The sequence below is a fragment of the Myotis daubentonii genome, chromosome 2, assembly GCF_963259705.1.
Source record: "Myotis daubentonii chromosome 2, mMyoDau2.1, whole genome shotgun sequence".
NCBI lineage: Eukaryota > Metazoa > Chordata > Mammalia > Chiroptera > Vespertilionidae > Myotis > Myotis daubentonii.
The window spans coordinates 68,638,036-68,650,443 of record NC_081841.1 but is presented as its reverse complement, the minus strand read 5'-3'; the positions used below and the strand labels follow the sequence as shown (position 1 = coordinate 68,650,443).

Genomic DNA, 12,408 nt, shown 5'->3' with positions numbered 1-12,408 from the left:
TGTTGATCCTGTGCGACCCGCCCCGCCCAAGCCCTGCACAGAGGCATTTGCCGGATAGCCTCAGGCAAAGGCTAGATTAGCACCTCCCTAGAGGACAGAAGTTCTCTCACTGCTGACACAGCTGATTCTCATAGCCACTTGGCCTGGAGGTCAAACTCTCCCTGGAATTAGCTACAACAATCAAGATTTATCTATAAGACTGTGAACAAAGACCACTAGGGGGTGCACCAAGGAAGCATAACAAAATGCGGAGACAAAGAAACAGGACAAAATTGTCAATGGAAGAAATAGAGTTCAGAACCACACTTTTAAGGTCTCTCAAGAACTGTTTAGAAGCTGCCGATAAACTTAATGAGATCTACACGAAAACTAATAAGACCCTCGATCTTATATTGGGGAACCAACTAGAAATTAAGCACACACGGACTGAAATAACGAATATTATACAGACGTCCGACAGCAGACCAGAGGAGCGCAAGAATCAAGTCAATGATTTGAAATGCGAGGAAGCAAAAAACATCCAACCGGAAAAGCAAAATGAAAAAAGAATCCAAAAATGCGAGGATAGTGTAAGGAGCCTCTGGGACAGCTTCAAGCGTACCAACATCAGAATTATAGGGGTGCCAGAAGATGAGAGAGAGCAAGATATTGAAAACCTATTTGAAGAAATAATGACAGAAAACTTCCCCCACCTGGTGAAAGAAATGGACTTACAGGTCCAAGAAGCGCGGAGAACCCCAAACAAAAGGAATCCAAAGAGGACCACACCAAGACACATCATAATTAAAATGCCAAGAGCAAAAGATAAAGAGAGAATCTTAAAAACAGCAAGAGAAAGAAACTCAGTTACCTACAAGGGGATACCCATACGACTGTCAGCTGATTTCTCAACAGAAACTTTGCAGGCCAGAAGGGAATGGCAAGAAATATTCAAAGTGATGAATACCAAGAACCTACAACCAAGATTACTTTATCCAGCAAAGCTATCATTCAGAATTGAAGGTCAGATAAAGAGCTTCACAGATAAGGAAAAGCTAAAGGAGTTCATCACCACCAAACCAGGATTATATGAAATGCTGAAAGGTATCCTTTAAGAAGAGGAAGAGGAAGAAAAAGGTAAAGATACAAATTATGAACAACAAATATGCATCTATCAACAAGTGAATCTAAGAATCAAGTGAATAAATAATCTGATGAACAGAATGAACTGTTGATTATAATAGAATCAGGGACATAGAAAGGGAATGGACTGACTATTCTTGGGGGGGAAAGGGGTGTGGGAGATGTGGGAAGAGACTGGACAAAAATCGTGCACCTATGGATGAGGACAGTGGGTGGGGAGTGAGGGTGGAGGGTGGGGCGGGAACTGGGAGGAGGGGCGTTATGGGGGGGGGGGAAGGGAACAAATGTAATAATCTGAACAATAAAGATTTAATTAAAAAAAAAATAACAAAACCAAAAAGAAAGGGGGAAAAAGACAACATAGTAAGATTTTCATAAAAGCTAGTTTAATTTATTTTTAAATGGCCTGTCCTTTATTCCATATAGAATAATGAAATGGAATAGGAAAGTTTTTAGACTAATAACCAGGAAGGGTGGAATTGGGAAGATAGTCAAGCAGAGAAGTAAGGGAGCCAACTAGGCAGACCCATAGGAAGAGCATTCAATAAAGAGGAAACAGAAGATCCTCAGTGTTGTGACTAAAGCAGCATGAGCTTAGTGGATAATGATAGGAAATAAAGGCAGATATACTGATGAGGGTCAGATCATTTTGTGCCTGACAGGCCTGAGGGACACTGGATTTTATTCTATGTGAGGTGGTAAGTCAAGAGAGGGTTTTGGGCTCTCAACAGGTGGCTCAGCTGGTTGAAGCATCGTTTCGCGCACCAAAAGATTTTGGTTTTGATTCCTGGTCAGGGCATATATGGGAGGCAACCAATTGATATCTCTCTCATCAATAAAATCATCCTCAGGTGAGGGTTAAAAAGAGCCAGAGAGATGGTGTGGGGGCAGTTTAAGGTTGACATAATTTGGCATATAAATGTTCTTAAATGCCTGAAAGCTACTCTGTAAGAATTGAATAAAAGAGGGGATAAGAATGGAAGCAGGGAAACAGGTTGATAAGAGATGGTGGCTCAGAGGGCAGTGGCAATGGTAGAAGTGATTAGATAAAGGATATATTTTGAGGGAGAGCTGATACTAATAAACAGATGAACAGATAGTAATATGAAAAGATAACATTACCTCCTGGAAGAGAGTAAGTAGAAATCAAAGTACTCTAGATATCAATTTTTATCAATTTCAAAGAGATATCAACACTATCTTGAAATATACTAAAATTACTGGTTATGCCATTTATATTAAAATCAATTTGGTAATGGAAGTTTGAAAAATTAATTTAAAAATAAACATACTTCATTTTACATTACTACATATAAAATCTGTTATATGTTATACTCTTTGGTATGTATCATCTGTCAGCTTTTTTCAAGCAAACATATCAAGGGCTTATATCTATTTTGTTAACCATCTTTTCTCACAACTCTCATACTAGATGTTATAACAAATCAGAAATAAAAATTAAGAATTTTACCAAGAAAGAACAGGAATATGTATATCCCAAAAGCAATGTTTCTTAAGAACATCTTGAACATAGATCTAAAACATTTAACTGACATTTTTCTTTCCTTTGACTACACAGGAACTAACCAGAAAGAGAGAGAGAGAGAGAGAGAGAGAGAGAGAGACAGACAGAGAGAGAGAGAGAGAGAGAGAGAGAGAGAGAGAGAGAGAGAGAGAACACACTTATTATTTAACTTGGACTAGCTAGAAATTCTTAAGATATGACATTCTCAACATCTAAATACAGTATTTCAAAGCCAATGCAGTAAATCAAAATAATCTCAGAGAAAGAATTTGCAAAACCACAAACTTGATATATTTTTTACCTTTTTAAAAAAAATATTTTTTATTGATTTCAAAGAGGGAGGGAGGGAGGAGTGGAGGGAGGGAGGGAGGGAGGGAGGGAGAGAGAGAGAGACAGAGAGAGAGAGAGAGAGAGAGAGAAGAGAGAGAGAGGAGAGAGAGAGAGAGGTGTACACACACACACCTCATGATGGAGTGGTCCTTTTCCTGACAGCAAACAAATGTAGCTTGATTTCAAAATCTATCTTCAGTCATAACTCAAGATTCTAGCAGCATATTTTAAAGTGCTGCTAACATTTCTACCTCAGAAGTACAATTTAATAAACTAAATCAGCAATATTTAAAACTTATTTCCTGATTATTTTTTCCTGCTTTGTTCTGCACATCCATCGCGTTCTATTCTTTCTTTAGAGTGGCTTTCACATCTGTTTTTGACATTCTTCCTATTATCATCTTAGTTTAAATTCTAGACTAGATTTTTTTAGCTTTCTGACTGGTCTTCCTTCATATTTCAACAAACATGCTGAGGATTTACTATATGAATTATGCTAGCAATTGTGTTGATGAAGAGAAAAACTAATAGGTAACAGTCCCAAGTCTTAACTCACAGTCTAGCTAGGAGACAGACCTATAAATAAACAATTACAAATAAAAATCTATACAAGTGCTTTGGGAACACAAATAAGGGAATATCTAACTTTGAGGCAAACAGACAGAAAGATTTTATTATAAAAGAAGTAATGTTTGGGTGAGCAAAACCTTGATAAAAAAGGAAATACAAGTGCATGGAGTGGGAGCTAACTTTGGCATGAGACAGCATGCACAAGTGCTCAGAAGTGAGAGAAAGCCTAAGAAACAACAAAACTTTTCAATATAGCCAACATGGAAGAAGTCTGTAAGGACAGTGATAATTGGGTAAGGAAAAGTAGGCCGAACTTTTGCCAGGTTAAAAGAGGGCAAGAGAATTAGCAGACAAACCAGGTACAAAAATCTAGATGATGAACTAAGCAAGACTTCCCTTGACTAACTTTATTGTTGTGCCATATTAATAACTACTACATTGACTTTGTCACTTTCCTGTTCTCATGTCTTGTTAATTTCCCCCACCTACAGGATACAGACCAAGATTCCTGAGATCATGACCTTAAAACAACTCTGCAACAACAATAATCTGAAAATCCAACACAAACCTTATGCCTCAGTTTAATTTGGGTTATTCCTAGTTGTTCCTATTCATCTCTGAAAAATGCCATATGTAACCCTTGTGATCTGCAAAAAGTGAAACTCCATGCTGATCAGACTAACTCTAAATATTGATTGAAATCATCCTATCTTTCCATCTTTGTCACTTCCTAGCATATCTCCAATATCCTCTGAACATTTTTTTAACCATTCTTATTCCCCTTAAATCTACTTTCCCATATCAGCCAAAGTGAATTTTTAAAATAACTATCATGGCCCTACTGATTGGAATGTTTCAACAGCTTGCCAAATCAATAATATTGCTTACAAAAGGCCCTAAGTCAGTGGTTCTCAACCTTCTTAATGCCGCGACCCTTTAAAACAGTTCCTCATGTTGTAGTGACCCCCAACCATAAAATTATTTTCGTTGCTACTTCATAACTGTAATTTTGCTACTGTTATGAATCGTAATGTAAATGTCTGATATGCAGGATGTATTTTCATTGTTACAAATTGAACATAATTAAAGCATAGTGATTAATCACAAGAACAATATGTAATTATATATGTGTTTTCCGATGGTCTTAGGCGACCCCTGTGAAAGGGTCATTCGACTCCCAAAGGGGTCGAGATCCACAGGTTGAGAACCGCTGCCCTAGGTAATCTCTTTGACCTTAACGCTCTCCACAGGCCTACTGCCACACTAAACTGCTGCCACACCTCAGTAAATCAAACACAAGTTCCATTCCACCTCAGGGCCTTTGCATAATCCTGATACCTCTATTTAGAATGCTTTGTCTCCCATTCTCTGGAACTTTCACACCATGTTAGGACCCCTGATTTACACAGTCATTGAAAAAAATAACTCATCTTGATCACTTACTATATGCCAGGCAATATATCCTAAATGTTTTAAAATGTATTTACTCATATGCAATCCTCAACGCTTACTTAGTACAGTAGCCCTTCCCCCCTTATGCACAGGGAATATGCTCCAAGACCCCCCAATGGATACCTAAAACCTTAGATAGTACCAAAATTTATACACTGTTTTGTTCCTATACATACTTATGATAAAGCTTAATTTATAAATTAGGCACAGTAAGAAATTAATAATCCTATCTAATAATAGACAAACATGGCAATTAACCGTACCTCCGACACGCTTCCCATTGGCTAATCAGGGCGATATGCAAATTAACTGTCAACCAAGATGGCGGCCGACAGCCAGGCAGCCAAAGCGAACAGGAGGCTTGCCTGCTACGGTGAAGGAGGAAGCCAAGGTTCCCCGCCTGCCGCTGCTGGGCTCTGAGCTTGCACTCTAAGCAACTATGTTGCAATTATAGAAGCTAAACAATCCCCATGCTTTCAGCCAGCCGGCCCAGCTGGAGTTGCAACAGTGTTTCAATTATAGAACCCAAACAAACCAGATAACTGCTTTCAGCACCCAAGGCCTCAAGCTGGAGGCGAGTCTCAGAGCTAAAGACGGCTCTCAGATCCAGTGATAGCCATAGAAGGTAGATAAATCCCAGAATAAAAAAGAAAAAGAAAAAAAGGAGAGATTGGGATTTTCAATCGCCTGCCAGCCTGAAAACGGCCCTCAGCCCCTCACCCAGACTGGCCAGGCACCCCAGTGGGGACCCCCACCCAGAAGGGGGTGTGACCAGCTGCAAACAGCCATCATCCCCTCATCCAGGCTGGCCAGGCACCCAAGCGGGACCCCCACCTTGATCCGGGACACCCTTCAGGGCAAACCAGCCGGCCCCCACCCGTGCACCAGGTCTCTATCCTATATAGTAAAAGGGTAAATATGCCTCCCAGCACCGGGATCAATGGAGCAGCAAGGCCTGCTAGCACTGGGATCAGCGGAGCCGCAAGGCCTCCCAGCACCGGGATCAGCGGAGCAGCGAGGCCTCCCAGCACTGGGATAAGCTGAGCAGCAAGGCCTCACTGCCCAGGTGTCAAGTGGAGCCACGAGGCCTCCCAGCACTGGGATCAGCGGAGCCTCGAGGCCTCCTGGCCCCTGGAGCAATGTGACAGGGGGCAGCGCCCAAACCCCCTGATCGGCCCTGCTCTGTGTGTGACAGGGTGGAGCCGCAACATCCCCATGGGCCCTGCCCTGAGTGTGACGGGGGGAGTGCCCCAACACCCTGATTGGCCCTGCTCTGTGGGTGACAGGGGGCGGTGCCCCAACTCCCCTATCGGCCCTGCTCTGAGCCCGACCAAGGGCTGCACCTAGGGATTGGGCCTGCCCTCTGCCACCCGGGAGTGGGCCTAAGCCAGCAGGTCGTTATCTCCCGAGGGGTCCCAGACAGTGAGAGGGCACAAGTGGGGCTGAGTGACACCGCGCCCCCCGCCCCCGCCAGTGCACAAATTTTTGTGCACCGGGCCTCTAGTAACATAATAAAACAGAATTAAACAATATACTGTAATAAAAGTTATGTAAATGTGGTCTGTCTCTCTCGCCTCTCTCTCATAAATGATCTGATAACCATGATGTCTACTAAATGACTAACAGTTGGGTAGTGGATATGCTGGACAAAAGGATAATTCACATCCCAGAAAGGATGGAATGAAACAGCTTGAGATTTCATTATGCTACTCAAAACAGCATGCAACTTAAAACTTATAAATTGCTTATTTCTGAAATTTTCCATTTAATGTTTCTTGACTATGGTTGACCACAGGTAACTGAAACCACAGAAAATAAAACCATGAATATGCATTTACATATGTAGTCCTCATTTTCAGATGAGAACCAGCATAGTTGGGTATATTGCCCAAGGTTCCATATCTGATAATTGACAGAGATGGGATGTGAATCCAGACAATGTTAGAGTCCTCCTCTTTAGCCACTATAATGCAGTGACTCCCACATGTGCAACTAATAATTAATGTATGTATTCTCCCCAAACTCTAAGCTTCATGATAGGAGAAGCAGTAGGGGGCAAAAAAGGGGGGAAGGGACAGGGCTTATTTTGTAGTGAACAATGGTAAGTAGGAGGCCACAATTAAATATTTGTGCATGCTAAAAAGATCTCTACAGTAAAAGAATGAGAATGGACTGGATAGAATTATATGAAACAAAAGCCAGTCTCTACCAGACTGATTGTATCTATTTTAGAAAAAGACACATTTTTTTTTAATTGTGCTGAAAAGACTATTACACCAATTAAAAAGTAATTACTGGCCTGGCTGGTGTGGCTCAGTGGTTAAACTGTCTCTCAGTTGCAGGCTCAATTCCCAGACCCAGGAGGGGTGGGTGTGGGAGGCAACCAATCAATGTGTCTCTCTCACATAGATGTCTTTCTCTCCCTGATCCTTCCCCTCTCCTCTCTCTCTCTCTCAAAAAATAAAAACAAAAACAAAAAACAAAAAATCAATGGGAAAAATGTACTTGGGTGAGGATTTTTTTTAAAAAAGTAATTACTGTTTCCATATTCTACATGAACTAATATTTTTGAGTTCTTTCTAAATATAAAGAACATAATTTAATTCTTCAAGGAATTTGGATGATTATAACAAGATTCTAAAACTCTAAATTTCATTATAAATTACCTAAATAGATATTGTAGCATTAAATATGTAGGATACGTCTAAAAACTGGGTTACAAGAATAACAAATTCCTAATGGCAATATTTTCTTATGGATTCTGTAGCCAGGAGATTTACTGTTAATATGCTGACACATGTGAACCATAATAAAATCAACTATTTCACAACACTAATATATGAAGACTTCTCCACAGAGATTTTTTTCACTTCTAGTAACAGAGTTTGTACTCACCTTGTATTATCAAAGATAAAGTGCCAACATATGTGTTTGTGTGTGGGTGTGGGGGTGGGGGTGGGGAGGAAGGCTGCACTGTTCCTTTTTTACTCTTTTCTAATGGAGGTTCTACTCTGGTTACTGAATAGACAATCTGACTTACTGTTTACTTTTCCCTCTCAATACCACATTTACTATCACATACACACACGTTCTCTGGTGTCTACAAAGTAGGCAGAAACCAATTAATAAAATCACAGCCAACAGCCATTAACATTTATCTGTCTTTATCAAGAGGTAGTCTATAAAGATTTGAAACAAATCATGAGAAGCCATAATATCTGAAGATAATCAGGTATTTTTATTATTGCCCTTTAGAGGGAAAGGCTAACAGGTCTTTCACTGAGAGATTGCCCAAGTTCTATGGAACTAGTATATTCCTATTCAAAGATTAAATAGTATCACCTAGAAATATTTATAGCCCAAGGAATTTTTATTTTGGTAGTATTTTTTGGCATTTGGATTCTGAGCTACCAATCATGTTCCACAACTATTATAAATAATCCAAATTTTATTTCATTATGGAAAAACACTAAAGTAAAATAAAAAAGAAATGGGCTTAAATAAAAAAGAAAAGAGCACATAGAGTGGACAGGAAAAAGAAATCTAGTTTCTCAAAGAACAAAGAACTTAATATTTGGAAATCTTTAGAAAAAGAACAAATGATCTTCCACTCCTTATGTAAGAACCATATTACTCTTGAAGTCCTACTAGTTCTAGAATACTGTGGCTTGATATTTACAATATGATAAATGTATAATGAATAGTTTATGAATCTGCTTAGAATGGATCTAAGAAAAGTGAAGGTTTAAATTTTAAAGGTAGAACAGAAAAATTCATCAACTTGTATTGATAGCATGGAAATGAAAGTAAGTAATTTCATACTCTTAGCAAATGCAGAATGCTCAAATGTGCAAGAAAAGCCTTAATAAATACTAAAAATGAAGTTAACAGGTAGATGCACAGGAAACATATGACTCTGGTTGGAAATGTAATTCAGCAGAAAACTAGGGGCCTAAATGAACATATTCACAATCACTATTTTGGAGAGTAGGCAAATATCCTGATAGTTCCAGGATTTATAGAAATATTTTGTAAGCGGTCTCATTCAAAAGGACAGGGTACACCATATCTAACAAAAGATGGAGAGAGAACATAAAGAGAAAACATCATTCTTCCTAATCCAAAGACCGTTTACTGAAATCTGAAGTCTGAAGCTGCTTTACTCATATATACCCCAAAACCATCCCTTTAAATGTACCCCCCCAATCTAAAAATTCTCTACACAGTGTTAAAAAAAAGTCTATAAATGCCTCTATTAGTTTGACTTTGATGTAGGAAAGTATGTTGTATACATTTCAACTTGAAGAAACAGATTCTGTGGTTTTCCAAAAATTAAAAATTGCTTGTATCAATACACCTTATACACATTAAAACTTGAATCACTTATACTAGTATATAAGCTTTAAAAGGTAAGTGCATTAGCCTAAAACCAAAACTCTAATAACTCAGAAAATACTAATCCATAGAAAAAAGCACACAACCATATATTAACTAAAAAACCCACTATAATTGGTATGCCTATGAGCAGTACGTTAGAGTTGACAACTAAAATTAAATAAGCAGTACTTTGTCTTTAAATATTAGAATGGCAGATGACTTCGTGATGTACTTAAATTCCTAAAATTAGATCAGTAAGCTTTTTAAAAAACAGGGACAACTTTTGGTAAAAGCAAATTCAAACAAAATGACAGAGAAAAATTTAGACTTTTAAAGAAATCAATCTATATATAGGACTTAAATAAGATTTATTCACTTTTATGAAAATGTAAATACTTGTTTTATAACAGTAAATTAATGATGCCAAAAAAATAGATTCTATTATCAATATTAAGACTAATAGAAATAGATTCTTATTTAAGTTATTTAAAGATAGCATCTATTCACTAACACAATGAAGGTGCAAAATATATTAAAATAGTAAATGAAATACAGAGGAATATCAGAATGCTGAATTATGCTATATAAAGCAGTTGGAAATGAAAAGTATTCTTTCAGCAAGGGAACACAGGACCTTTAAAATACTTCTAAACATCTTGCCATATAAATTCAATCAACATTCATTGAGCATCTACTATGTAATGTGCTAGATATTACATTTGTACTCATATACTTTATTCATTTGATGCTCAGATTAAAGGAACATCACAAATCAAAGAGAGTAGAGGTGTGTCCTAACCGGTTTGGCACAGTGGATAGAGCAATGGCCTGCAGACTGAAGGGTCCTGGGTTCGATTCCAGTTAAGGGCATGTATGTACCTTGGCTGCAGACACTGTCATGGGGTGTGTGCGGAAGGCAACCAATCAATGTGTTTCTCACATCCATGTCTGTCTGTCTGTCTTTCTTTCTGTCTCTCTCTCTTTCCATAAAAATCAATAGAAAAATATCCTCGAGTGAGGATTAACAAAAAGAGAGATAATGTAGAGGCAAAACATTTACAATGGGTTCTTGTACCATTACTATGGCCTCCAAGGCCTGAGTGAACTTACCCTTCATTACCTGTCCTCTCTTACCATTTCCCTCTTATTTTACTGTGTTCTACACTGAGCCCCTCCCCTGCTGTTTCTCAAATAAGGCATGCTACTGTCTCCGGGACTTTGTACTTATATTCTTTAGGATTGTTCTTCCTCCTAGATAATCATATCATCTTCCTTCAGATATTGAGGCATATTAGTGAGGATTTCCCTATTTATTCTATTTAAAATTACACTATCCTTTTCCCCAAACCCTTAGGCACACTATCCCCTTTCCTACTTTAATTTTTTTCTGCATAATATATTAGCATATAATTTATAATGCATTTTATTTGTTTGTTTAATGGCTTTCTATACTTTAAAATGTCAGTTCCATGGAAGCATTTGAGATCTTGCTTCCCAGCATGTCATTGCTTTGGCTCAAATAAACTCTTAAAAAAATTTCTCTCTCTTTCTCTCTCACACACACAAATAAAATAAACAGAATGAAATGTCAACTCCATAAGAATAGATTTTTTTGTTTGTTTCTTTGTTTACTTCTGTCTCCATGGGATCTAGAATAACTGCCTGGCAAGGAGTAGGCTCATAACATGAATGTGTCCTCATCTTACTCCATGCATGCTATTACCTGAATGTTATTTGACACTAACTGACCAATACAGCATGCAAAAACTTTGAGTATATAAACTATTTTTTAAAGTATTAAAAAATTAATTTGAAATTTTACAGTTCTGAAACATATGTCAATAAAAATTGTTTTATGCCTTTTCCTACTGAAGTTGACAACCACTTCCAAAATACCTAATAGACTACCAGAAACCTTCATTCTAACTATGGGAAGTAGTAGACGAGGATTGGGAGATTTAAACAACTTTTTTTCAACTTCCCAATTGTTTTTCAAGTTAGAATACATTTTGCTTAAAATAAAAAAAAAGGTGTTTTGAGAGTATTTCAAGTATTTCAGAGTTATAATTTAATACAATGGGACAATATGTCTCTTTTCTATCACAAAATTCCACTAGAAGAATTATACTACTTAGAGCCACTGGATTGCACTGCAGTCCAAGGGAATATGTATTTGGAGTTAGCTGAACAGTGCACAGCCTATATACTCAGTCTAAGACAGCGAGCATGGTACAATTAAGCACTAATATGTATTTAGTGTTTGCCAAGTAAGTACTGCTCAAAGCACTTTACATATATATATATATATATATATATATATATATATATACATATATACATATATATATGTGTATATATATATGTATATATATATATATATATAACTTCAATGAGCCTATATAATAAAGATGTAATATGCAAATTGATCCTCACACCCTCACAAGATGGTTGCCTATAACCAGGCCGACAGGGGGGTTAATGAGGGAAAACCAAACGACTTAACAGCAGGCTGCATGGGGCGACCAGGCCAGAAGGGGGGCTGTGAGGGGCGATCAGGCCAGTGGGGGGGGGGGGCAGTTTGGGGTGACCAGGCCGGCACGGGGGGGACAGTTAGGGGCAACCAGGTTGGGGGGAGGGGGGCAGTTAGGGGCAACCAAGCCAGCGACGGTGGGGGGTTGCAGCTGGGGGCGATTAGGTGGGCGGGGGGGGGGGGGGCAGTGAGGGGCGACTAGGCTGGTGGGGCGGGGGATTTGAGGGAGCAGTTGGGGGCAACCAGGCAGGCAGGCAGGTGAGCGATTAGGAGCCAGCAGTTCAGGATTGTGAGAGGGATGTCCGACTGCTGGTTTAGGCCCGATCCCAGCAGTCAGATATCCCCTGAGGGGTCCCAGATTGGAGAGGGTGTAGGCTGGGCTGAGGGGACCACAACTTCCCAACCCCCGTGCATGAATTTCATGCACCGGGCCTCTAGTTTTACGTGTGTGTGTGTGTGTGTGTGTGTGTGTGTGTACATACATACATACATATATATCCTA

The 12,408-nt window shown here is 38.9% G+C and overlaps 1 protein-coding gene across 13 annotated transcripts in view; it reads right to left on the bottom strand.

Moving 5' to 3' along the window:
* CNOT2 (CCR4-NOT transcription complex subunit 2) overlaps positions 1 to 12,408 on the bottom strand; it is a 139,642-nt gene that overhangs the window by 54,354 nt on the left and 72,880 nt on the right. The gene's annotated exons all lie outside the window — the stretch shown is intronic.